This window comes from Pseudopodoces humilis, chromosome 7 (genome assembly GCF_049639895.1).
Source record: "Pseudopodoces humilis isolate 2021_Gansu_Grassland_sample_001 chromosome 7, ASM4963989v1, whole genome shotgun sequence".
NCBI lineage: Eukaryota > Metazoa > Chordata > Aves > Passeriformes > Paridae > Pseudopodoces > Pseudopodoces humilis.
The window spans coordinates 21,045,250-21,073,146 of NC_142206.1; the positions used below are offsets into that span (position 1 = coordinate 21,045,250).

General features: G+C 34.2%; 1 protein-coding gene across 3 annotated transcripts in view; it reads right to left on the reverse strand.

Annotated features, from left to right (window-relative positions):
• The window catches only part of LRRC4C (leucine rich repeat containing 4C), a 490,474-nt gene that overhangs the window by 91,404 nt on the left and 371,173 nt on the right, over nucleotides 1-27,897 (reverse strand). For all 3 annotated transcript variants that reach the window (XM_088058324.1, XM_088058326.1, XM_088058325.1), the window contains 2 exons: nucleotides 5,918-6,003; nucleotides 4,560-4,697 (listed from right to left, as the gene is read on the reverse strand). The gene's annotated coding sequence lies outside the window, so the exon portion shown is untranslated. The remainder of the gene's footprint in view (nucleotides 1-4,559; nucleotides 4,698-5,917; nucleotides 6,004-27,897) is intronic.

Here is a 27,897-nt window from a genome sequence, read left to right on the forward strand (position 1 = left end):
CCCTGAAATCAGTGGCAAACACAAATTACCTGCAATGGGTAAAAGGCTGAGTGTGTAGCAATAATAAATAACTCAAACCTAACCATCTTTTTGAAACCATCTTTCAAAAATGCTAAAAAAGTCTCTGGGTTTTTTGGGGGAAGGTCGTGAGTGTGGTAGGAGATGAAGTTGCTGACAAGCAACAATCTTTTTCTCAGTTGGTGAGCTTATTTTGTTCCTGTCTGATTCACTGATGCTGCTGGAGTATTTTGGGTCTACAAACACCTTATGAGAGTCTTTTTCTTTTTACTACTCAAAATCTGAAAAACACAAGGTTGTTTCTTTTCCCAGAAGAATAAAAACATCACAGTCTAATCTGTTTCTTAAACTGATTTTTTCAAAAAGTTCCTGAAAAATTTCCTGCTATTAAAGAATCTGTGAGTGAAAGGGAAGGTTTCTATAACTGAATTAAACAAATATAAAGGTGTCAGGTGCAGAAGATACACAATTTTGGGCATCCAATCATAATCTAAGTCACAAACATCTGCTATTGCTATGGTATCTCTCTTGATACAAAGTGATATTTATGGTAGAAATGTGCACATTTTCAACTGACATAAAAATACACATTTCTAACAGATAACTGCTTAAATAGATTAAATATCTCTCTATATACAAAGATATTTGCTGGCATACATGTAACTAAATTAAAAATGTAACAAAACTGCAACACGCTCTAGGCTATGATATGATCTCTCTTAAAGTTTGTTATCTTTAATACATCAATTAGGCTTTATCACCTAATAAACATAGAAGATAGTGTGATTAGCTTCTTAGAACATAACTTTATAACAATCTAGTTTGCAATATTTATAGGATGACATTCCACGATACATGAACTAAATATCCTTATACTACAAGAATTAAAAAAAATAGAATTGCATTATATGTTTTACTAGCATATATCTCATGTGCATGTGAAACCTGTTTTAAACAAATATTTTGGTAGCATTACAATAACTCATTCCTTTATCAAATGTTAAAAGGCTATCATGAACTCTGGAAAGAACAGTTACATTTTTTATTGTTTGTATACTGCCTTCAAACTTGCCCAAACCTGAGTATGGAAGGATAACAAAACTCAAGTGTATGTACTGGCAAACCTTCACATCATAAACAGGAACCACAGGTTGTTACAAAGATTGTTATATACATTGTTTTCCTTTCCAACAGACAAGGCCAGTTATAGAAGTCTCTCTGTATGACTAACACTGGAAGAGACCAGTGGAAAAGGCCAAATATTCACAATGCTCAGAAACATGGCTAAAGCCTAAGAGAAAAGGATTATGACCCTAAACAAAGGAGAAGAGGAACACTATAACTGAATAAGCATAACCGAATTTTGAGGAAAAAAACAGTAAAACCAGACCGCTTTACTTAGACAAACTGAAAGCAATTGCAACATTTTCCTAAGTCAGTTGACAGCCCTGCCTTCCTTCTAAATAAAAATGAGGAAATCATAAAGAAAACTGTGGAACACAATATTCTTTCTATTTTATTTAGCTTTGCTGACGAGAATCTCTTTGCATATGGAGAGAGTACTTGAATTCTCTTATAGCTTACTACTTTCAAAAGGAAATAAAAATTGCTGACAAACATACTTTTGATTGCACAGATCTAGGATCAAGCTCATTAATCAATTTATGAATTCAATTGAGATGCTGAAACTCTCAGACTGTATAAAATACATCATCTATTATCTAACAGGAAGACTGTGAATTTTCTATTGTAACTGGAGCCCACAGTACATAATTTCTTGTTTATGTGATTTCACTGATTATTGTTCAATTCTTTTAATACAACAAGCACTAAAATCAGGTGCATAACCATCAGAATTAGCAGCTGACCAATACTGACTCATTTATTAATTTTTATGGGTTTTTTTTCTGATCTTTACCCTTCTAGTGAGAAATATTTTTTTTGCAGGTAATTTCTACTCAGTCAAAATGGCTTGGAAGAAGTAAAAGATATCTTCCTTCCAGGAAAATCTGGGTAAAACCACAGCACATGATTTTGGCACACAGATGTGTACATGACTGTTCAATAAACTCATCTCTTCATAATATCATAATAACAGCTGTTTCTGGTAAAGACGGAACCGGATTGTGGGGTTTGTTGTTTACATTTGAAGGGAATCACATCCTCACAACTTCTGTATGTTTATTGCATGCTCCTTGTGCAGTTGGGTTAATAGGACAAATTTAGAATTGTTGTACATTTGTACAGATTTTCATCTTCCATGCTAACCATCCATGAGTGAAAACAGCTTGCTGCTTAGAGAGACTTTCTAGAATTTCTCCTTATGGAACCGAGTCACATACTGTCAATGTTTTCATTATGCAGAGACAAAACCAATTCCCCAAGCTGATCAAGAGGCATTCCCTTGCTGGAGAGAGACCTAAGAGTATTCTGGGCTGCACCATGCAAAGCATTGCCAACAGGTCGAGGGAGGTGATCCTTCCCCTCTGCTCAGCCCCACAGAGGTCACACCTGGAGAGCTGTGTCCAGGTCTGGGCTGCTCAGTACAAGACATGGACAGACTGGAGAGAGTCCAACAAAGCAGCATGAAGTCAACAGGAGCATCTTTCCTATGAGGAAAGGTTGGAAGTGCTGGGACTGTTTCGCCTGAGAAGAGGGGAATCTTATTAATGTCTACATGTACATGAAGGGAGGGTACAAAGAGGATGGAGCCAGTGGTGGCCAGTGGCAGAAGCAGAGGCAGTGGACACACACTGAAACACCAGAGGTTCCCTCTGAATATCATGAAATGTTTTCTACTACGACAGGAAGAGCACTGGCACAGGTTGCCCAGGGACATTGTGGAGTCTTCCTTCCTTGGTGATATTCAGAAGCAATCTGGACATGGTCCCAGGCAATTTGCTCCAGGTGATTCTGCTTGAGCAGTGGGGATGGACTACGTAAAGCTAGAAGTTCCCTTCCACCCTTAAGTATTCTACGATTCTGCAATTTAACAGTCCATAGAAGTATTTACATAAAAGGGAAATAAGAAACCTCATACTTAATTGGTAAAATTTTTTTTTCCTAAAGTGCTCTTAGTTTCTCTTATTCACTGTGGGCATAAGAGAGTTATGTGCTTAGCATTCAACTCTACCCTAGCAGAGGGTCTCTTTTACTTTCTAAAGTGAAAGATGCTTTGAGTTAAACAAATATGAGAAAGGAAAACTACTAACAGAAAAAAGGTAAACATTTCTAATTTTGCTCTTGGAATTATGTTGCAATTCTGACTAGGACATACAAATTTCAAGTGTTTTCACTCTATAACAATTCTGAGAACAGTACTCAAATCCTGTCACTTTCTTATGCCACTAATTTCATGCTCAGAATTTGGATTTAGAAGAATTCTCTCCTTTCTAGGACTCAGCACCATTGACATTAAGCTGTCGTGAATTCACTCCATAGGGAGGAATAAGTCCTTTGATTTCAATGGACCATCTCCAGATTAATGCAGGTGTAAATGAGAATAGAGCATTCTTCATTTTATATCCATGCCCCATTTAATATGTATTTGGTTTTCTAAATCACACAATTATAAAATCATTGAGGTTGGAAAATGTTAGTAGAGTGAAAAAGAAGGACTGTTTCTTTTAAATTGAATTTTTGAGAATGTAAAATTTAAGAATATAGACAACTAGACTTGGGCAGCAATGATCCATCTGTTTGAAAATAATATCTTTATAGTATGACAGCCTTTTTTTCCTTCAGTGAATATTAAATAGGAAAAATATGATACTTTGACACAGAGATGAATGTATCAGACATCCTAATTTCTTCTCCTGTGGAGTTATTTTGACTGGAAAAATACAATTTCCACATATTGCAAATTAAATCCTAACCACATATGCTTCAAAACTTTAATGAGAGACAACCTAGCAACCATATTTTCCTACCTTGTCCTTATGTTTAACATACATTTAAAGTGAAATTCTGATACAGGGAAAAGATTTACCATTTAACTTCTGAGCCAAAGAAAAGGTAACATTCAAGGTCTCTAAATTTTCATCACAAAAAGCATAACAGTTTGCTTAAACCATGCAAAGAAAGTTACAGCTTTCAGTAAATTGGGGAGGAAAAGAAATGTTGCATAGAGAGGGCAAATTGTCAAAGTGGAGAAAATAAGAAAATTTTGTGGTGAAATAACATTTCTGAAGGGGATAACTTTAATTTTAAAGATCTCTTTTCAGGTAATTATAAATAGATTACTCCAACTAAATAACTTCAGCATGTTCTGTTTCTATGACCAATGTTTAGGAATCATCTTTACATGAGATAAAAAATTTTAACTTCATCCTCATTTGTCAATATGAAAAAAGCCCTGTACTTTCATAGTGATTTTTTTTTCAAACCTCTTCCTTTTTCTTTTTTTTTTCCTTTACAGTACTAATCACCCATCCTTGGCCACCAGTAAACAATACAAGCTTTTTATTTTTTTTTTTCCAGATTTGTCTAAATTCAAATGGATTGAAATACCATAATGCATTGCATATAACCTGATTTCTTACCGTTGGTGCTTGTAGGACTGCTGCTGGTGACGTGGGCATCAAAAGTGTTATAGCCAGGACTCACTGGAATTGTGTTTCCAGAGGCTTTGCATAATCTCAAGATGGATTGCTTGATTCTCTGCACGCCTGCCACTCTACCTGTAAATAATAAATGGAAATAATACCTACTGCATGTGTTAAACAGGAAGGACTCACCAGTACTTGGATTAGGGAGAGTAAAGTCTTCCAGTAGTGTCAGTGCCTGACCTGACCCCAGAATTACCACATGATGTGCACTACAACAGGCAAGGCAGACTGGAAAATATAAGGTAGCAAAGAGGGTAAAAACCCATCCCTATAAAATAATTACCATTCTTTTCTGTACCCTAGAAGTCAATACCTGATATTAAATAATTTAAGATCCCTGAGTGTGATGTAATATAAATGTACATTGACAGATGTTCACTCAAACTAGATGGATGAGAAGTCAGGGAACAATTTAGGACTTAGAAATGTACAAAGGCAAGAAGCACTGTATTTATACATTTATAAATGTTCTGGTCTATGGTATAGGTTACTTAAAAAAATACTCTTCAACATTGATTTCTCTGGATTTTCTCATCAGGTGCTCAGCTCTTCCTTCTATCTCCACATACACATTAAAATTCTACATAATTTCAAAAGAATATGAACTACCTAATCATCTTTCAGTATTATCTTAGAGAGATGGATGAAACACTACAAGACAATGATGCCCCTCTTGATGTTCTTTTGGAATTTACTGGGTTACTGCCACTCCAGAACAGATCAATAGTCTGTCTAGTCCACTGCAGCGTCATTTCTAAAAAGAATACAAGATTATTCCAAATCAGATTGTTCCATAACTTTCGCTTCATAAAGCAGTATAAGTGGAAGAATAGCCAAGACCAATTTTCATTAGATTTGGGATTTGCAGTTAAGCGCTGGAAACATTACAAGTGGAAACAGTAACTCTATATTTTGGAGACAATGAGAGGAAACAGGTTTAATATTAATATTTTTGTCTCCATCAGGGCAGGATCCTTTGAAAAGTTCTTAAAAAATCTGTGGTTGAGAACTTTTCTCACTCTTATTGACCCCACATTAGACATCCTAATAAGAGGAAATGCTGTCAGTCAAAAGCAGTGAAAGTGATGGCAAGAATAATGATTATTCAAAGAGCATTTATTTTTTAAAATTAATTTTTATTATTCCAATTATTATTTTATTTTTATTTTAACAATAAACAATAATTTATTATGATTTGTTTTTTATTTAATGATCATTTAGGCTAAGTTTTCCTACAAACTCTCTGAACTTCATTCCCAGGTGGAGTTGTACAGTATTAAATAAATATTCACCTTACTGAATCACATCTGATCTTCAAGGTCTAGGGAGGAGTTTCTTGTTAAAGGGATTACTTGTGGTGATGAACAGGATAAAACACCTGTAAAGGATGAAACATTATTTTAAGAAGCTGCACATCATGATTATAATAATTATTTGAGTGTGGGAAAAAAACCCAAACCCCAGGAGATGATGCACATAAGACTGGATTTTATCCAGAGTTGTACTAAATGCTTTTTGGTTTTTCAGACCTTCTATTTCTCTCTCCTTGCACTGTTCTCCTAGCTTAGATTGAAACTGCATTTCCTATAAATTATATTTGCTTTACACTCCTTTGCGCATGTAGGTGGAAGTATAAAATATGAAAAAAAATCTATCAGAGATAAGGAGCACTACTGGCTTCAAAAAATCATAATACTGATAGTCTTTGAACAATAAGAAGGGCCAATATTAAGAAAATTAGAATAAGAGGCTGAAGAAAACTTTTCCAAAAGTTCTTCAAAACTTTTAATGTATAATACATTTTGTAAAAATCAGGAGGTAAAGGGATATGGCCTTTTCCTTAAAATGTTTCAAGTGGGCTTTATTTTCAAAAGCAGCACAGCAATATTTGCTAAATCCAGCTCCAGTTAAAATGTGTTCTCCAAAAATGAGCCAACTACAATGAGTCATCACTTTTGGAAAAAGCATTTAATAACTCCATACATGAAGGCACAGATCTGGAAGCAGGAATTAACCACCTATAATCCTAAAGCACATACAGTACATTTTACCAGCATTTCTTTTCTGAGAGAGAAATTTAGAAGAAAATATTCGGTTCAAAGAAAACTTTAATGCAATCTCTCACAAAATTAAGGTTGCAAAGCTGTTTCAACTTCATATTAAAACCTGTCCAAAGAAATATGATAATTAAAGACAAATTAGCTTGCTTTTTTAATTTAATGCTCCTTCTCTCAGTTTTCTTAGGAAAATAAATACAAACAAAATATAAATCAATCAACTCTTATTTATTGATATTAAAAGAAACAATAAATATATGTTTCCAAAGTGATCTTTTTTTACAGAATTACTTTCCCTTAACATTTCTTCAAGAATTCACATAGCTATTGAAAATCACAGAATTGTATGAAAATTGCTGTTTCTTTTCCTGAATGACTATTGCAGATAGAAGAATCAATGACTGGTTTGTTTCTGGTGATATAGCTAATCTATGTACATAGATGTTTATCATGACAAATGGCAATGTTTAAATGGAATTGGCATGGAGGTTTTATGGTCATACAGATTTAAGGAATAGAAATTTATATGAAAGAACCTTTCAAAAATGTGTGACAAATAATTGACAAAATTTAGATAAATATTCAAAAATAAACTAGATTTTAGATATTAGAAAGTATATACTTTTAGAGAGATTGATCAGATTGGTCCTTGAACTCAATAGTTTAGGATTTTCAGCTTGTTTGTAGGCAGAGCAGCATTGGCATTGTTCCCATTAAATTAATGTGTTTAAGATCAGAAATTCTTACTGTTCACACAAGAATTTGTGCTTGCTGAAATACTTCAATTTAAAATTTTCTGAGCAATGTCAGAACACCACAAAACCTAACTTTATTACAAACAAAATCTCAAAGAGATTATTTTACAAGGTACTTAAACATGTGGATTTGGAAAAAATTGTGATTTACAGATTTTGTCTAACTGCATTAATCAGCTAACTCCCATATGTTTTCATCTTTAGAAGCCTTCTAGAAAAGAATATTACTTTTTTGCTTGTTAATATAACAGAAATTAATAGGTGCTAAATGTTTAAGGTCCATGCTTAACCTTGCAGGGGTAAGGAGTAAATCTTATAGGTAGTCAGCACCATCCAGGCCAGTTTAATCATATCAATATTGGTGACTATTCTATTTTTTGAAAGACTTTATTTCTATTCCTTATTTCTTTTGAACAGAAGAAAACGAGCAGCTTGTCACTATGGTATTAGGTGGGAGGCAGTGCATGGCAAGGTATGAGTCAGTCATTAAGCCTGCTGGTCAGTTAAAAAAACCCAAAAATCTCAAAACAAACTACAACTTGTCATAATGACTGGGACAATTCTATGCAGAGGGAATATACATTAAGCAATTTATTCACAGATGGGAATTTATTTTCAGAATATGCTAATACTAGAACAGGGAAAACATTTGATATACCTCTTCTGTACCTTGCTGCATAGAATTTCAAATACCTGCATCTTAAACATTCCTACTTTAGCAAACTGACTGATGTTTTCTCTGGGCTAGTTCTGTGTTATACCTATGCCCATCCTTGGGATTTGATTCTCTAAGGAATTTAAGTGAGATATTTATAGGGCAACCATGCTGATGAAGACCTTGTATGCTAAGCTCTAGAATGACAAGAATTCCTGCTTTGGTTAAATGAGAGCAAGTATATAAATATATCTCAGCCCTTTGTCACAAAAGTGTGTGGGAGAGGCACATTAGGCAAGGTGCTAGAAGTGAGGGAAGCTCTAACTACTTGCAGCTATGACACATTATTATTCATTGCATGGCGTGTCACTCAGACTGTCATAATGCGCAGCAGGAAGCATGCACATTATCAGTGCTGAGCAGGACTGAGAGGGGCTGCAGAAGCACAGGTCATTTGGGGAAAATACCTCTGTAACTATCCAGGCACATGTTTGCTGCTCTTTGTGAAACAGATCTGGCAGCAGAAGCAAGAGGAACATCAACTGGTTACTGACAACCAACAAAATTCATCCATTACAAATGGAGAAATATGTAAAAGGGCTTTCTGAGGTGGAGTCAGGATTCTGTATGCAAAATAGTCACTAAATACTATCCAACAAGATATATCAGTCTTGGAGAAAGTGATCTGGACAAAAGAACAGGTCAGATGCACAAACGGTTGCGTGGGTATGCAACCCATGAGTGACACCCATGAGTGTCAGCACGGTGCTTTGCACTGATGAAAAAAGGGTAATCAAGAGAAGATAGAATCTGCAGAGTCAGAGAAAGCACAAATGGAAAAACCTAAAATCACCCAGGAAGAATGAAAATAAATAAGTCATCAAGTAAGGAAATCAGATATAAGTATCAGGTTCAAACACACACACACAAAACAAATGAGTCGATTATATAAAGAAGGCAGTCTGAATTTCTTGAATACAAAAATATCAAGTTATAGATATAAAACATCAAACTCAGTTCTTATGTATTTTAAAACTAACTTTTATGAACAAAAAATATATAGGTTTTTTCTGACAAAAAAATTGCTTTCTTGAGTATTTGCAGACAGTGAATTCACAATGCGCAAATTTATTTTCCAGGCCCATCTCTAAAATGATTGCAATATCGAGATAACTTCTTGAATTTTTCTGCTTCTTTCTATTTTCTTTCCTCTTATACTGCAGCATTCTCCATTTAGAGATTTTGGTTTTGCTTGACTTTAGAGTCAGGCTTTAGCAGAAATTCAGAGAACCCTCAAACAAACTTACCGGGTCAGAAAGCATTACTGTAGTGCCATCACAACCAGTGATGCAGTGCGTGAGACTTTCAGGCAGCTGGTATCAGCACTTCCAAACCTTATCTATGTTTCACTCATGATATTTCTTTTAAAATGCATTTGATGATATGGATAAAATTCACACAGTAATCTTCCTTGTTAGACCAGGAGTTTGAGCAGCAATGACTGAGGTGCAGAGCATTTACTAAGAAACTAAGAGAAGCCAATTATCATGCTCCTCTATCAAGAATATCAATTTGCTGGTAGCATTAAAATATTTTAAATATATTTAAATTACAATTATATATATATATATATATAAATAAAAATATATTTTAAAAATCTATCTGTAAAACCCTGTAAACTTATTACCTTTCAATTAACAAAACATCCACACATTAAGTTGCATCGATGCAGGTCTTTTCATTGCAGTGTGTCTACAGTCTGTGTATAGGAATCATCTTACAGACCCACAAAACATACCAGCATCATAACTTCTGGTAGGTGATTCGCAGTAGTGCCACAGAACCTTCACATCAAGAGCAAGAATTGGGATTTGTATTCAGTTTCTTTTAAAATTTTAGTAGGTAAAAGACAATAATGTCACCATCATGTCACCACCATTTTTCATCATTATTCAAAAGACACTAATGTCAACGGACCTGAACAAAACTTTCTAACTTGATCAGGAATTTAATAATCTAAGAAGTACAAAATATGTTCCTCATTGTGTGACCATTTCCTAAGTCACTGAACAATGTGAGAACAGTAAGCAAGCAATTTAGAACAACATGGCTGAGGGCAAAGGTGACATGGGAAGGTGAGGATGAATAAATTATAAAAGTGAAAATGAAAGTGAAAACTAGAAAGGATTTATATGTGTTCATATCTTCATTAAAAAGTCAATTGATTTAAATAAGCATTGCACCATGTATAATTACTTTTTCATAAAATTCAGAATTGTTATCTGAAAACTTCTAGCAAAAATTGTTATAAAAAACCACCTCATCTTTATACTTTTTATGGGAAAACTGAGCAAGTCAAAGACAAAGGAGAGAGGGAACATACTTTTGCAGTATGTGATGTTCTTTCTAGAACATTAATGGTTTGGGTTTTATTGATGTTTTGTTTTGCTTTGGGTTTTTTTTGTTTGGTTGGTTGTTTGGTTGTTTATTTCAATTAATATTTACAAGGGACAAATTAAATTACAGAGCCATAACCTTGGTGTCATCCAGTCCAGTGTCCTGTTCAAAATATGTCTGATTAGAGCAAGTATCTCAAGGCACATCCAGCAGAGACGTCCAACACCTACAAGAGCTCACAATCTCTCTGGAATATCTTACCTGCTTTTTAAGCACCCCAGAGTTTTAGGATTTTTTTCACCTATTATTAATATGAAAACTGGGAGCTACAGAGAGAGAAGAATGGCTCAGGAATGCTGCCTATCCTGTCCTGGGAGCTGAATTCATCATTGCAATGTGATGTCTATTGAATGGGAACCTACTACATGATGTCAGAGAAATAAATAGCACCTGTTATGCTAATCTATGCACTAGAAACATGCAAGGAACAGAATATTATACTTTTAAATGCAGAATGAAAGTATTGAAAACGCAACCTTAAAACCAGAACAGTGGCATCAAGGCATTAAGAATGAAGAGAGAACATCTGTATCTCCAGCATCTCAACAAGTTTATTAGCTAAAGAAGTGATGATCTTTATGCAAAATTGTCAACAGGGCATTGTGGGACATCTGGTTTGATTCTCTGAGTTTTGTTGGTATCCTGCTCTTCCATGTGATACTCTGGTGTCCTGTACATATTCACTATGTAAAAAAAATCAAGTTAGAAGGAATTATCCTACATAAAAATGCTCATTTCAAATCTCAGTCTTTCAAATACACAAAGTATAATATAATATAATATACTGGTACAGTATAACTTTTACCCAAATGTGTCAGAAGCAGCTGTATTTTCCATTTCAAATTACACTGGATCACTCCAGATGAAACTGGCCTACTTTAGCCTACATAAATGTATAATATGGCATATGTTTCTGAATTATTAGAAATCAGACTAAAAAGACATTTCATGAAAAATAAAATGCATCAAGTTTAAAAACTTGATAAAAAATATATAAAGGCTTTCTAATACACTGATATGTAAGTTTAAAGTAAAATATTTAATCAAAATAAAATTATATAAAATACAAGATTTAGTCATAGGTAACTTTAGGGTATAAATTTACTAAGAAAGAGATTTACTGAGATTATAAAAAGATCCTACTTTTGAATGATACTTGAGAAAACTGAGAATGCATAAAATAGTCTGTGGTCAAACACAGTTCATATCTATTGAAATGGGAGGCCAATTGTGTACCAAGGATTTATTCTCAGATATTTCTAATGATTACCATCCAGTTCCTACTGCACCTGCTCAAGCAGTGATTTTGTCAGAATTCCTTTCATAAGAAAAGCTGAATTGCAGGGCCAGAGGTTGGACTTCAATGACCCCTGTGGGTCCCTTCCAACTCAATATACTCTATGATTCTATATTATTTGTTCACTTATATAAAATGACTGTCAGCTATTCTTGTTTTATATATAGATATGTATATGTGTATACATACACTTACTTTGTCTGCTCCATACAAGCTGAGTAAAAATAATTTTGTGTGCAAATATAGCTGCAAATATTAATCTAGAGAAAATAACTTGGAGATACTGATAAAATTTAACAGGTATCATATGAGGACAGAGAAAACTAAATTATTGGAAGACATGAAAAATCAACTAGGGATCAGCATATAAATTGAGGTATTTCCTGACAACTGTCATTCTTATGCCAAAGTTCAGACAAGCAATGGAGATGTCTAACTCTGACAGTCTTTCTCTGCTGCCTGCCAGTGCTATCAAAGCATCAAGGCCTCTGAAACAAAACCAACTGATTAAAAAACTAGAGCAAAAAGAGACCAAATTGTTCCCTTTTTATCTCATTACCTGTTTATAACAGCTGTGTATTGTAAAGGAGATTTATGTAACTGTTTCATCAAGGAACTTACTCTGTACAGGTTTTGATAAAGGTGTGACCAATGCAGCAGAATGCATTTCTGGCTATGGATACCTTTCTCCCATGTATATATGACCAAAGACCTGTGAAAGACTATCTGGGAGACTGCAGAGGATGTTTTGACCTATGCCTACTGGGTTGCACATGAATTCTACTAAACGGGTTATTTAAGGAGTTATGATGCCTTATTAACTACTCTTAAAATATCTGCTAGAAATAATAATAATAATAAAAAAAAATGAAGTCTCAAAAAGAAGAGGGATTTCTTTATTTATTCCCCAAAAATAAAAATTATAACTGTAAAAGACAGTCCTGTACCTCCTCCAGAACACAGCTAGAAGGAAAATGTAAGCAAGGCTAACTTGCATGCTTATTATTATAAATCATCTTGGCACCTGTATGAGTTAAAGCAAAAATGTAGCTTAATTTACAGCAACAGAAGAAAACTGTAGGAGTGGGGGAAAAAAAAAATTACTAGCTTTAAGAATATGTAACCACAACTTTCTTCAAACTGCACAGTAACCTTGATTGTGATTCTAGTTCCAAAATGTTCAAATCACCTAACAGAAATAAGCAAACTTTTATGTTCCCCGTTCCAGGTAAAATCACCAATACATGAGTCAACTCTTGATTTTCTCCTTGCCCTCAATAACCACTCTAATAATACTCAAATCTGTTGCCATGTAATGTTAATTCACAGGAAAAAGTGGTTGCACACAGACTTGTCCAAACATTTGTATTTTGTATGACCTTAAATTACAAAGTACATATTTTATGCCTGCATTTCCCAGACTTATTTTAAATCCTGATACATGCAAATCAATTCATCCTTGAATAATTCTCAAGTTACTAGAAAAGTACAAGACAAAATGTAGAAATTCTGTCACTTGAATTTGTCATGAATACCCACCTTGACACTAGAATTGGAGTAAAACCTCTGATTTGCACACATCTACTTGTTGGACTAGCCATGTTTTAATAGTCTGGAGGAAGTAAGTTAATTTCCCTTAGCAAAAATTTCAGAATATTTATCTCAGAGTGATTTTGTGATATTCTTGCACTTACTTCTCATGGACTGGCTCCCTCATAACCATAAACAGTTTGTTTGCCTCTTGAAAGTCATTGTTGTTATATTAAGCCACCAGTTAAATTAATTTATTTTATTATAGTTTCTCTTTGAGGAAAACAACTCATTCCTGCAATCTATGGGAAAAACCACTGCTGTTTTGTATTCTGAAAGTCTTAAAAGAGGCTGCAAATAGCAGAAATATATGATGAATATTTTCAAGTGAGAGCGGGAGTACAGACCAGTCTGTTTGCCATTTCAAAACTAAGAACAGGATTGTACTTAGAATACCAATACAAAAGAAACACTACAATGTAGAAAGAAAGTAATTTTATGAGGTTTGAGTGTAAAAATAAACTTTACCTTGAATCTAGAAGCCCTCTATCCTTTTATATTTTATAAAATATAAAAGTTTTTATAAACTAAAAAGTTTTATATTTAGAAAATTAGTTCCTTTAAGCACGTAGTGTTTTTTTTCACTACCCTCTCTCACAAGATAGCCTGTCATCCTTTTTGATAAGCACTCTACATCCTTCAGGAAGAATTTAGTAGTAGATATTCCACTACCTTATGGTCCAATATTTCAGTCTCTATATTAGAATGAGATTTCCAATAGCAACATAGAAAAATGTGTTATAGTATAAACCCACATCCTACAGAAACCAAGTCCTATATTAACCAACATATCCTGCCCTATTCAGCATGGATAGCCCTTGTTTGCAACAACTTTTCTTATGCTGAAAACGTTTATTGCTCCCCCACTTCCATACCTCATTTTTTCTCTTCTTTTTAATGTCACTTGTTTCAGTTCTTTCTGAGATGCCAGTTTTTCTAGACCTTCTTTCTCCTCATTGCCAAGATATGTAATAGCTCCTTTTTGAAGCTGAATTTCAAATTTCATTAAAACCCTCAGAAATCCAGAGCAAAAACAATGCATATAAGATCAAGCAATGTGCCTTTTGTTCTGAAATTATTTTTTTTCAAAATTAGTTTTAATAGAAAGAAAACAAGAGAAAATTTTATTTTGACACTAGTATACTTTTTCTTTTTGAGTTTGAATTTAAGAGGATTAGCTGGAAGATCATAACACATGCATGCATTCATAATTTTTGTCTTTCAAAATGAAGAAGATTTACACAAACTCAAAGGTTAAGATGCCTGTAAATAACCTTAAAACCCTAGTTATTAACAGATACACAATCTGCTCTTAGGAAATAACTTGTTCATATGAAATTGTTTTGCCAAGATTGCCATGTACACATTTAAAAACTACTTGTGAAAATGTCAATCAGTTTATAAGCGTTTTGTCCATATAATCAAGTACTTCTGGGTTATTTTCCACATCATATTATGCATTGCTTTGTGAAATTCTGTGTTAAGTGACTCCCAAATTATTCTAGATAACACAGCTATTATTTTGTTATTCAAATGGTTCTGTCTGTACTTAAAATGATTTTTCATCCAGTTTTTCTTTGTTTGGTTTCCATTCATTTTTCCCATCCAAAGCTTGGTATTAAACACAGCACTGTGTCTTAGAAGGATGAAAGACCACATACCACCACTTTAATCACACTTGCTTAAATTCACATCTGAAAAATGCATTCCAGATGCCCATATTTGTAATTTAGATCAGCAATTCAGGACAGAGAGAAAAAAAAAAAAAAACAATAAATATTATAGCAAAAAATGAAGATGGAAAAATGTCACTATATGTGACTCAGAGTGATGATTTTCAACTGTTCGTTCTACATTTGAAATGAGACAAAGTTGGTGCATGACAAGGTACAAACAACCATTGCATGCAACAATGTCCCTGTCATTCCCATGAAAATGCCTGTGTGGGTTTAATTAGGACAGAAAAACTACTCTCTGAAAATATCTTTAAGTATATTACTGGGTTTACTAAGAGCATTAGAGATGAGTACCATCCTACAGTGCTTTTTCAGCACTTAGAATACATGACTTTTAAAATCTTAAATAGAATGAAGACCACATAAGCTCTGTAACTGAATTTTAATGACTAAAATGTCTGTGGAGAGAAAGTGAAAAATAAAAATACTGTTAGTCAACTCATCACATCATCACTGATCATAAAACAACTCAAAAACCTGAGTGTATCACTTAGGCCATACTATCTGAATAGGCATATATAGAAGAAATTATATGTCACATTCAGCTGGGATCACACTGACACTCTGATATTATCTGTGAGGGAAGCCACATCTCTACTTATACAAGACTGAGCTCTAATCTGTTTTCCATTTTGTACATTTCTTTTAACAAGTTAATAAAAACAAGCGTATTCTTGTAAACTTAATCATTCTAGGCTGTTCTGGGAAGTTACAAAAAGATTCTGACATGCACACTTGCTTAGTGCACATAAGAAGGAAGCAAGGACTACTTCCCAAAAAAAGGCACAGGGGAAAAGAATTCTGAATATCTTATATTCTGTGTGATCCTCAAACCCACTAGTCTTTAAACAGTAACTTTTGGTACCTACAATTCTAACCAATAAAATAATTGCAAAATAATTGAGTTCATCTCCATGACTTTTTGAATATTTCCAACCAGTAGTTAAAATTTGTAAATGCCAACTCATAAATCAAAGGTCAATCAGGGTCTTGAGAGCTGCGGTATTCAAAAATACCCCACAACTTTGCATCCAAGGCTTGCACTAGGAAACCCTTCAGTGTCCTACTAAATCCCAGATTTATTGGACTGCTCGAAACATTTAGCTTCATTCAGTCTTTTCTCTTTTTGATGGACTTGCAACTGTAAATAAATTTTTTAAGGATTCCTGTTTCTTCAGTTAATGCAGTAATGTTAACATGACAGAGGCTTTTTAACTGAGAAGGAAAGTTTTTCTTCTGCTGTTAGAAACCCTATTCTAAGTTTTATATTTTCTTGCATTTTATATACAATTAAACTAATTCACTGCAGAGTTTTAATGCTGTGTGAGTCATACCTAATTGCAAATGTACACTCTTGGAAAATCTAGTCCAAACACAATGAGACATTTATGATCGTAGCAGCTCTGTTTTGTATTGGAAAATATTTATAGGGAAAATATTCACATTAGCTACATTTCCAAACAAAAAAAAACCCAAAAACCACCAAACACCAATAAGCCCACCGACCCCTCCCAAAAAAAACCAAAAAAAAAACAAACAAACAAAAAAACCAACTAAAAAACACCACCAAAAAACCACAAAAACCCAAACAAAAAAACTCTAAATAAAAAAGCCCAACTAACCAAAAAACAACCCAAATGTCCCCCACAGTCCTTAGGAGGATAATTAATATTCTCAGTGAAAAGCACTTAGATTTGGAAATTCTAAAAAATTTGCATGAGAATTTGCTAATTCTCTAGTTTTAGGATAATCTTTATTTTTTAATTTGAACACCAGAATAATGAAGACAACTCTCTGCCATGTGGTGAAGACAACTGTATGCTGAACAGTTTGTATTTCAGTAACCACACAAGACTCCTACTATCAAAGATCCTAATTCATAGGGATATATACACTACAATATACACTGGTGTAGAAACCTACCAGAAGGCCTAGAAACCATTTACAAACCACTTAACTTTTACTTGAGAATTTTACTGGTCCATGGCTCTCGTGTGAAACTTTGCACAGTGACTGCTTCATCTGCTGAGATAAAGCAGGCCTCCTATAGATGCCAGTAGCAAACTGTATGTAGAATAATTCCTGTATCTGGGTAATATGTACATCACTAATTATAGTCTCATACTTACTGACCACACCATTAGGCAAGGGATGTTTATGTCTTTCAGAATCACCTCTCTGAAGCTCCACATCGGTCAGGTCCTACTCTCTTGACTTTCAGGACATTTTTCAGATCTTGCATGTACATTGCTATTATCAGAAATATTGTGTTTCAACTTCACTGTGGTGTGACAAGAACCATGAATAAACACCAGCTAAATCTCACTATGGAACCGTTACCTCCACACAGCCTGCAACATTTCAACAACTAAGACAGAAAGCCAAATTTACCAACTTTACATGCAATAATTTCACTCTTCAACCCCTTGGAAACCACCCCTAAGTAGACAAAATAAGTAGCGATAAGTTTGGGGAGCAGAAAAATCAAGGAAGTTGTTAATAAAATTTTATTATTTTAACTTAATCTATTAAGTGGGCAACTTGAAGCATTTTTAGTTTCTTCTTTAATTAATAAATATTGTGTTCCATACCATGAAGAGATTAATATTTAAAGCAGTACTGCTTATGAAAATAATCGAACTGAAACTGCATTGTTTTAAGAAGAGTTTGAGGCAATTTCACGATGAAATTGCTGAAATATTCTGCAGGATCTAAATACTGAATTGACAAATCCAGTTGTCATCATAAACAATGTTATTTCTGCTAAAGTTTCTTCAATGAATTATGTTTTTATGCTTTCTATTTTGCTTATTAGCTGACAGATAGTAGGAAAAACAGCAAATAACAGTAGTAGAGATTAAATACATTTCTACATTTACAAAGGCAAAAACAAAAACCATTAAATTCTGGCAAAATGAAAAAAAAATTCTGTCATGAAACATAGCATCAAGACAGATTAAAAGAGAAAGTTTCTCTTCAGTACTCAAAGAAAAAATGTATCAGCATTAAAATTCAGTTCTTGTTGCTTCATCTGCATGCATAAGAGTGAATATTACTCATTCATCATTAAAGTACAGATGGACAGACCATCATTAAGTGATTTTGTTAAACTTTGTGAAATCTATCTCAGCAACCATTAATAATAACTACTAGGCATATTTACTTGGGATCATCGTGTCACAAGGGCATGATAAACATAGTGACACGTTCTTGGCATGACTGAGAAATGAGTTTTGGCCTGGCTGAGGTCTCCCATATGTGTCCTGTAAGCCCAGCTAATGAGGCAGGACAATCATTAAACTTGGATGAATTAATATGACATGAATAGGAGAATCCACAGATGCAGTGACAGAGATGAAAGTAGGTCACATTCTCACAATTTAAATAGAAGCAGTCTAGACAGCATTAGCATGAGCCTGGTAAGACTTGTACTGAAACCCTCGGCACAAATCTGTAACATCTATTATGGCTGGCAATAAATATAAGAAAAAAATAACAAAGAAAAAAACCCAGATATACAGAAAATGAGAAAAAAAAAAAGTTGCTTTGGCTTTAGCTGGCATTCAGTGGATTAAAAATGTTTACAGCATTCCCAATAAATTGGGTAAAAATAACCAATATATCAATTATTTTGGTATTTTGAGGTAATTTACCTTCAAATGCTGGTGACTGTAACAAAAGATATACATCTGCCTGTTATTTTACAAGAGTATTGAAAACTTTTGTTTTCTCTAAAGCTCTTGGTAGAAGACACAATTTTAAAAGAAGAAAAAACCTCAAATATCCCACCAAAAAGCTGCTGTATAATGGAGTAAAAGTTCCTTGTTCATTCTTTCCCTTCACCTTTACTCTTTGCTTCTTTTAAAGGATAGAATGGTAATGTGGAGTGGACACATGAAACAGCAATGACATGATGAAGACCAAAAACTGAATGCCTAACATGATAAACTGAGATAGGAAAAAATGTTCTCTGTTTAAATAAATGGAATAATAATGTTCATACAAAAATAACAACTGTTGATTATCATTCAACACTTATGTGGTCTGACCAGTTCACAGGAGAAACTTCTATTAAAAAAATTTTGTACCACAGAAACTTATTCAGTGTTGTGCACAGCCCCCTACCATGATATGGAATGATGCAACAACCAAATAATTTTCAAAGTCATGGATATTTTGTAATGTGGTGTAACGAGAGTATATTTTTGCAGTAATAAGCAGGTTATCTTCTCAGTGCCTGCTTGATCTGTCTCCCAGTAGTAGAGGTACTTGCTAACAAATAGTTGTTTTTCAAACTGTAGTTTTTCTACAAGAAAAGGTGTTAAGCTTCACTGTGTGGTCACGTTGCCATTTTGGATAGTTACATTCCACCAAAAGTCTGTATTAGGCTGCCCCAACTTTCTTTTTTTTCTCACTCCAACATTCTTTATAAGAAAAATAAATAGAGTGTAATGGTTAATATTCATATTTTTTTAGCATTTGTCCTTGACTTTTACATCTTCAAGAAACATAAGACTGTGTACCTTATTTATATGAGGTGAGTACAGAAGTACCACAGGACTCAAATCTTTAGTATAAAAGCAAAAGTATATATAGGAATCATACACCATTGTGTAATTTAATCTAAAGTCACACATATTTCAAATATATTTTAAGCAAATCTACATTTTACATATATGAAAAAGTATGCATTTTCCCACTAATTAAGTTCTACAGTTGTTTTAAGCATAGAACAGATAAATTTTCGTGTAATTTCCAAACAAAAAATTATGCTGTTTTCTAGAGGTAGAAGTCCCTTTGTAACACAGTTAAAACCAACAAAATTATTCTAAAATGGCAAAGGAAAATATTTAAGTCTAGAAATAAGGTAAATGTTTCTGCTTTAATGTTTTTTTTTTTTCTGAGAACTACCATTAGGAAGGTAACAGTAATAATTGTTATTGCCTGTTTCTTTTTCCAGTGTTCATATTGTTTCTTATTAGAAATCTAATCAGTGTACAGTACATGTACTATAAGTACATGTACATACACCAGCTTTTTCATTACTGCTTTTAACTATCCTTTCAAGACACATGAATAGTTTTACTTTTCACAACTACAAGAGTTGAAGCAGCAAGACTCAAATGTGGAAAAAAAAAAAATGATGCCATAAATCTTGTGTCTTGAAGATCTCAAGGTACAGCACAGAAGTAAGTGATGTCTTCAAACTCTCCTTGGGTTCAGGAGAGCCCAAATTACTTGGAGAGTTCTGAGAAGTATACTGACTTTATTATACACATCAATATCAAATGCTAAGCAAGTTGAAGGTCATCTGTCTTGGACATATCTTTATATGATTCTTAGTCATGGGTTTAAACCAAGAGTCTCCCAGGGAGATAAAACAGCTTAACAGCCAGATGCTGCAGAGCAGTATTTGGCATTCGTGGAGCTGATAAAGTTACTGACTCTGAAGTGAACAGAAGAGACTGCAAATGTTCCCAGTCCTTACAATCAAAACAGCAGAATGTATAGGTAAAAACTTTCAGCTGAGTAGTGTCTGTCTTAAAGCAGAAGTAAATACCAACTGGTGCATGGACATTTAGACTATATGGGTTATTTTGACATCCAGCTGTTCCACTTCAATTATTCCAAGTTACACCAGAGTAGACAGGAAAGTAGGTTTCTGCATTTAGGAAGAGTGGTTACTTCTTGTTCCTAAAGTCCTGAGAGCTCTCTAGATGGGTCAATAACAAAGCTTTCCAATTTTATTGAAAAGCATTCTAAGTATATAGGAAGTAGAATTTTCTAGTCTCATAGACTGTCTTGATTCAAGCAGCACCATAAGGATGGCCCAAATCGTTACTGATGTCAATAATTTTTTAAATTATAACATTTAATATAAAACATTATATTTTTATGAATTCTTATTAATATTCTATTCTAATGAATAATAATGCCTCAGAAAAAAAGGATCCTCCCAGATTTCCAGGGTCATTGGCTGTATGACATGAACAGAGAAATTATTCCCAGACACTGCTAAATTAACTTTGCAGATGACATAAAACTATTTTGATTTTCATTGCAAAGTAACTTTCTGGATGCATCTTTGTTATGGATAAGTAACTTGACATGACATGAATAATTTCCTTCATCAAAATACTTCATTTTGTATTTAACAGTGCAGCTGTTAAAAAATACATCCTTTTTCATTTGCAGGAGCAGAAAATTTCAGCAAAACATGGCCAGCCATATTTTCAAAATTTCAAAAGTCCATATTTGAAAAACCTCACCTGTTGTGTCTGATAAATACGCTGATTATTCTCAGTTCAGCAGTGCAGAATTTAATTAAAAACAAACCCAGAAAATTATTCCTGGAACACTCTCAATATCTTTAACAAAATTTCAGGGAGCTAAAAGCTACTTGCATACAGAGACCGATATGTTATTATATTATTTTCTTAGAAGTCACCTGCAGTAAATAGGACAGCACTCACTTTTCCCCTCAGAATCACAACACCCCGAATACTTTTTTCCCAAGCAAGTTACAGTAGGGACTGGAAGGCCAACAATTATGGTTTCATAGATGAGGGCACATTATATGCACTGCTGTAGTGACAACACTATAGAAAACCCTGTACTATAAAGCCAGTGGGAGGAAGCACTCCATCTATCCCAGCCAGAAGACAGCAATCTTTATTGTCTATATGAAATAGATTAGCATGTTTCTCTTACCTCTCAAGGAAAAGATGTCAATGTCATAGGCAACATCACGTTTAAAGCACTGGCCAGTATTTTTTGCAGCGAGACACAGACTGTGATGCTCATAGAGAACAGGGTTTTGGTTCAACTCCTAGAAGAAATTCCTCTGGAGACATCTTATAGGGTTTACTGAATGGTAGAAGGTTTTACTGTTCCTGTCTGCTAGACTTGTGCTGCAGATAGACAGCAGGATTTCAGCATAGAGTTTGCCTCTTTCTATCAGCTTCTAAATTCTATTAAAAGTGCCTATGGCACTCCTCTGCTAGGAAACATTTAGCACTGTCACAGACACTCATTCCGAGAAGTCATTTCAAGGCACCAGAGTGCTTTTTAAAACCTCTGCTGTGTATGCATGAGCACCAGAGTCTGAAAGTACCTGCACACAGACACTATCAGGAAAAAACACTAATGACCTCCATACACTAACACAGAGGTGACAACAGAAGTGAAACCATGCCCTCAGTTATTTTGGTTACAGTTCTGTTATTTTGAGAGAACGCTTCTGGCCATGCTCATATTTTACACAAGACACTTTTCCTCCTAAGATTGGTTTTTATTCTCTATATCCACTATGGTATCTCACAAGAGAAGGGAGCAGTCATATGTCCTACTCTGGCAGTAACATCTCTCATGAACATACAACTACAACCTATCTGGCATGTTATTTCAATTTCAAAGACTCATCTTGTCATTTCATCTACTGATATGTAAGCAACCAAAATGGTCATACCAAAGCAAACAAAATCAATGGATTTTGTGACACAGTAAAGACCTCCAAACACTGGAGCACAACAGTGCCATTCTGCTTGCCTGATATCTCCGTTATTTACCCAGAAGAAAAATAACATTTTAGGTCAACTGCAGATTCCCCAAACTTGCAAGTGAATTGCAAGTTTACTGAGTCATAGCAAGGCAATGAGACTAAAGATTTGAAAGTTATGTGAAGCTTCAATCTTTACACTGAGGAAAAAAATATGTAAGTACATATGTATGTATGTATGTATATATTTAAAACAAAAATAATAAGATTCTAATGAGATACAAATTATCTTTTGCTGAATATTATTGTCATTACACCATATTATTTTTATATGAAAATAATTACTTCAATTTCTTCCCTAAATTGAATACAAACAATATCTTTCCAGCAGGTCCAGTAAGTAGTGATTTGTCCGAGCTCCATGTTGAAATGATAGTAGTAAAACTGCAATTCTGATGTACGTGTGGAAGCTTTACAAGATTTATGCATTTTTGACCTTTATTTCCACTCAGAAAAACTGAAAAAACTAAAAGACTAAAGAGTCTTCAGATTTTTCACACTGAAGTTATTAGATTAATTTGCAACAGACAATTTAGTCTTCAATTAAAGCCAGGGAAATAACAAAAAACTACCATAAATATTTAATCCTTTAAAACTTAATCAAGAAGGAAAGCCAGAAGAGTAGATGTGAATTATAAACGTTAATTTTGAAGGTGTTTTCCTGGTTACATTCACAACCTCCAGTGAGGTCGGAAGTTAAAATACTACCTGCTGTTTAGGAATTTATTTCAAAATAGGTGGAGGTTTCAACTTCATGATTTCCAGATTGTTTTGGGAGGTGTCTGCTATTTAGAAAATTCAGGAAAGAAGCCAGTGACAGGGATTCCTTCTGACTCAGTTATTTCAGTTGAGAAGGAAGTTTTCTTTAGTTTGTAGCTTTCCACTCCAGTAGGTTTTGAAATATCTCCTATGATTCAGATAAAGAAAGAGGGCATAGAGAAGAAAAATAATGCAAGATGCAGTGATGGTGGAAAACACTGAGATTGTTGAAAGGGAAAATAGTGGTACATAAACCCCTTTTTCTTTTAACTTTTTTTTTCTTTCAAGAAGAATGCTTTTATGATTGGAGCGGAATTTAATAGGGTTGTAATAGAAAACCCTGACCAACTGCCATATGCAAATAGCATACTGAAAATCCTGCAGAATTACCCTGACAATCAGACAAAAAACCTCCAACTATTTTTCTGTAATGGTTAGCTGCACAATTAATATTTAAATATATGACTGAGAGGATTAAGAAGATAAATGCAGTTTCAGAGTATGAAAGCATTCTAGTCTATAGATTAATTTTATTTAGAAGTTTATTAGGTAGAGACAAGTTTTAAAAGATAACCTACTTTTGGCAGTGTTATTAATTAGTCCATCCTTACACAGTCTTAAAAGCAGAATATTCAAGTAAATGAAAGCTACTGTATTTACAAGTTTAAGAGGAATCCCAGCAGTCCTCCATCCTTTCATGTGTAATCACTGCTTGTGGAAGTAACTACTGAAGGCTGTGGCTATGCTGAAGGCACCTGGCTGCGTTCCTAACTGCACTCAAATGAAATGAGCCAGAGATGAGAATTACTGAAAGTGAAACCTCTACTATGTTCTTCCCGAGTATTCTGGTTTCCCTCATAAATCAAAGCTAAAAAGCTCCTCTGATTTTTCAGTGGTTGCCAATAGAAACTATTAGCCACTCCTATCAGGTGGGAGGCCAATATGTAATAAGATGTAACCAAGAATACAATTTCCTAGAAATAACCTGACATCTAGAAGAGAAAAAATTAATTTCTTCCTGCTCCAAACACTCCATATAAAGTAACTGCATGAAATTAGGGTGGGGGCAAACTTTTAGACCCAGGGCTTCAGATATCCAATATTCCTGTCCCACTCCAATTATGCAGGAGGCTCACATTAGAGCTCCAGTGGTTTGCAGTGCCAGTACAAACACCCGCTCACATGTCTGGGGCATGCGGGCCTAAAGAAAAGAGGAATCAGTTAACTCATTTAAATCAATCCCTCTGTGCTCCCCACTCAGCTCCTGAACACTCCAGCCACAGAGCTGAGACAGTCTGCTGCTCAGGCTTCCACAACTGCCTGACCTTTCCTCTAAGCATATTAGCCTACAGCAGATCCAGCCTCAGCAGTCCTTTGGGGCCATGGACTTTGCTGAGTTTTATCCGACAATCAGTGTTCTGAGCCCCAGGCAAATCCTTCAGTGCTTCTCTTCTTATCATAAAGTAATTACCTGGCCTTTCTTATGGCTGGTTTGAATTCATGGGTTGAACTCACTGAAAAGGTTACCGAGTCAAAAAATAAAATTAGAACTTCTTTTCAGTCAGTTTGCTTGACTTCATACCAGATGGAGTCAGCAACTTGAGAAGTCTGACAGGCAACTTGACTGAGTCTATCAGATGGTCACTGATCACTTTCATGTTTGCCAAAACGTTTAGGGATAAAAAAGAGAAGCATATTCTATTGACATTAAAATACATAGACTAGAGACAGATTTCTGAAATGACACAGTAAACCACTCTGGAGTGGGAGGATCTTTTGCATAAGAATTACAGACTTTCTCTCTAAGCAGACTGTTGTCTACAGTTTCATGTGGAGTTTTAGTCAGGGCAAGTACTTTGTGAAAGAGTAAAGAGGATACTTCTCTGAGGAGCTGATTTATTTGCTTTACAAAAGACAGTATTTGATTAATTAGCTAGAGAAACATGGACTAAGTCCTGGAATATCTGTATGCTAAGCTTTGTCTTGTTCCAAACACACTTTTGTTAACAGAAAACTGCAAAACCACTGAAATCTGTGACATTTGCATATCACAACTGGATTAATTTCAAATAGGTTCATATTCCTGGACTACCTGAATTTATGCAATTGATATGCTGTCATACCCAATACAGATCCAATAGGATCTGTCAGCAGCCCGTCATTGAGGGCCATCCCGCCCTCACCCTTCTTCTTACTAGACTAGAAGCTTAGAAAGAATATATACAAAGCAATATACTGCCAATAATCTTTTTGTTAAATATATTGCAACTCTCTAACATTTCCAGATAATGCAGTATAAAGCTACATAGTAAAGATAACAGATACGACATTGGATGCATTGATATTTATCTCATTTCTCATTAAATCGATTTAAATTTAAAAATCAACGGCAATCCTCCCTGCCCATCTGTTATATATATATATTTCAAATTCTATGACGTAAAAGAAGATCAGAATTTCATCTTTTTGTTTCATCTTTTGTTCTTAGGAAAAAGCCCCCCTTCACATCACTTATGAAGGACATTTTCTGAAAATATTATTTTGGTTAAAGTTATATTAATTCCTATTAGTGGATGAAGATAAGGTGCAAATAGTTAGAGAAATATTGTGCATTTCATATCCACCCATATAGTTTTTGTATCAAGAATTAGTTAAAAGTATTACTTATAAGGTATTTTAATTTGCATTTTTCATTTTTGGGCTCTATGTTATCTTAATACTCTGATTAAGATTTAAAACTGTGTAACAATACTTGCTATATTTATGACTGAGGGAAGCATATTTACTTCTAAAAGCAAAAGCCTTCAAGAACAATACATTTAAACATAGCTGTTTTTATTTTTTAATTCTTCCATCATCAAATGTAGCTTATATGTTACAATTCACACACAGACTCTGTGTATTTGTATATATATATATTCACTATATATTGTGATGCATATATAGTTTCCAGCATAAGTCTTGCATTTATGCAAAAAGTAGCAGATATGACTACTTATTTTAGGACAGTAGTATTAAAGTTTACCACTCTCGTATTTCCCCACTTAAGGATTTTTTTAATAAGCTAATTCAATATCATTTTTTTATACATCAAGCCACAGTTCTCCCCCTCCTCTGTAATATGCTTTTTTTTGGACTGATTTATGTAGATTTAATACTGTGTCTGTGCTATATAAGTAAATAATTTTAATTTGGCCAACTGCCTTATATAGTACATCTCCAACACCATACTCAGGCATCAGGGAGGATATCTAATGAAAGTTTATGAGGGCAGCAGATGTTCGTTCGTGCTGTTTGGTGGCAGTGAGATCTGGAACTTTACCACTAAGAACTCCAAGAATAGAACTCACAACATGAAAGCTTCCCCAAACACACTACTAATCAGATCAGTATTAAAACTGGAAGGAATTTATGTGCAGGCAATTCCAGGAGCTTCTTTAGTAGTTTGCTCCTCTTTGCTATATTCCCTTCTCTTACTTTTAAATAGAATTCAGAACTCACCATTAGTCAGGCTCATTTTAGGAAAGCTGTGTAAGGCTTTTGAGGCTTGGAGGTCTCAATATAATCAGAGCCTTCTTACCATGAAATATCTTCAGCTAGAGCACAGGAATTTACTCAACTGTTTATGCCTGTTGGGCCTAAAATTAATGAGTACAATGGTTGTTTCATTCATATAGAAAATGTTTAAAAAAACATAAAAATTATAGTTATATATTTATCACGTATTCATTAAGTGATACCAGAAAATTTTATGTCTGTTTTTTTAGCAATGAAATAGCATAAAAATATCCAAGTGCCTAAATTATTTAGAAGCATAAGCTTTGTTTTCTGTAGTGTAAATGGCATTCACAGGCCTAAAACTAATCGGTTTTCAATGGATTTCTGGTTTCTACTTATGTAATTAATTTATGATCATGAAAATTAGGCTCCTAAGTCACCTAACAAGTGTTAACAAGTTTCTATTAATGAATAATTAAATTCACAAGTTGATGAACACTATTAGTGATGAACCCTAATGAACACTTACATGACAGACACACTGAGGGATGAAAAAAATATTAGAAAGGATTGATTGTCTGCTAATAGACTTCCATTCTGGTTTCTGAACCATAATTTCCATACAAAATATTTCCAACTATTAACCTTTCTAGGAATAAATATGAGTTTATCATATCAGCAGAATTTAAGACAATCTACTACTGACCTTATTGTTATGGCTTTTTCTTTGGAGTGCAAAAAGAAAATACAGGTAGGGTAATTTCAATGAAGAAAACTAGAGATTTAACATCTACTAAGAGCCATATAGATCAACATATAGATATAAATATCCAGAGAAAGAGCCTCCTATCAGTAGGTTAAATCGTTTAGTCACTAGATTTTTTTACCACATGCATAAAAAATCTCATTG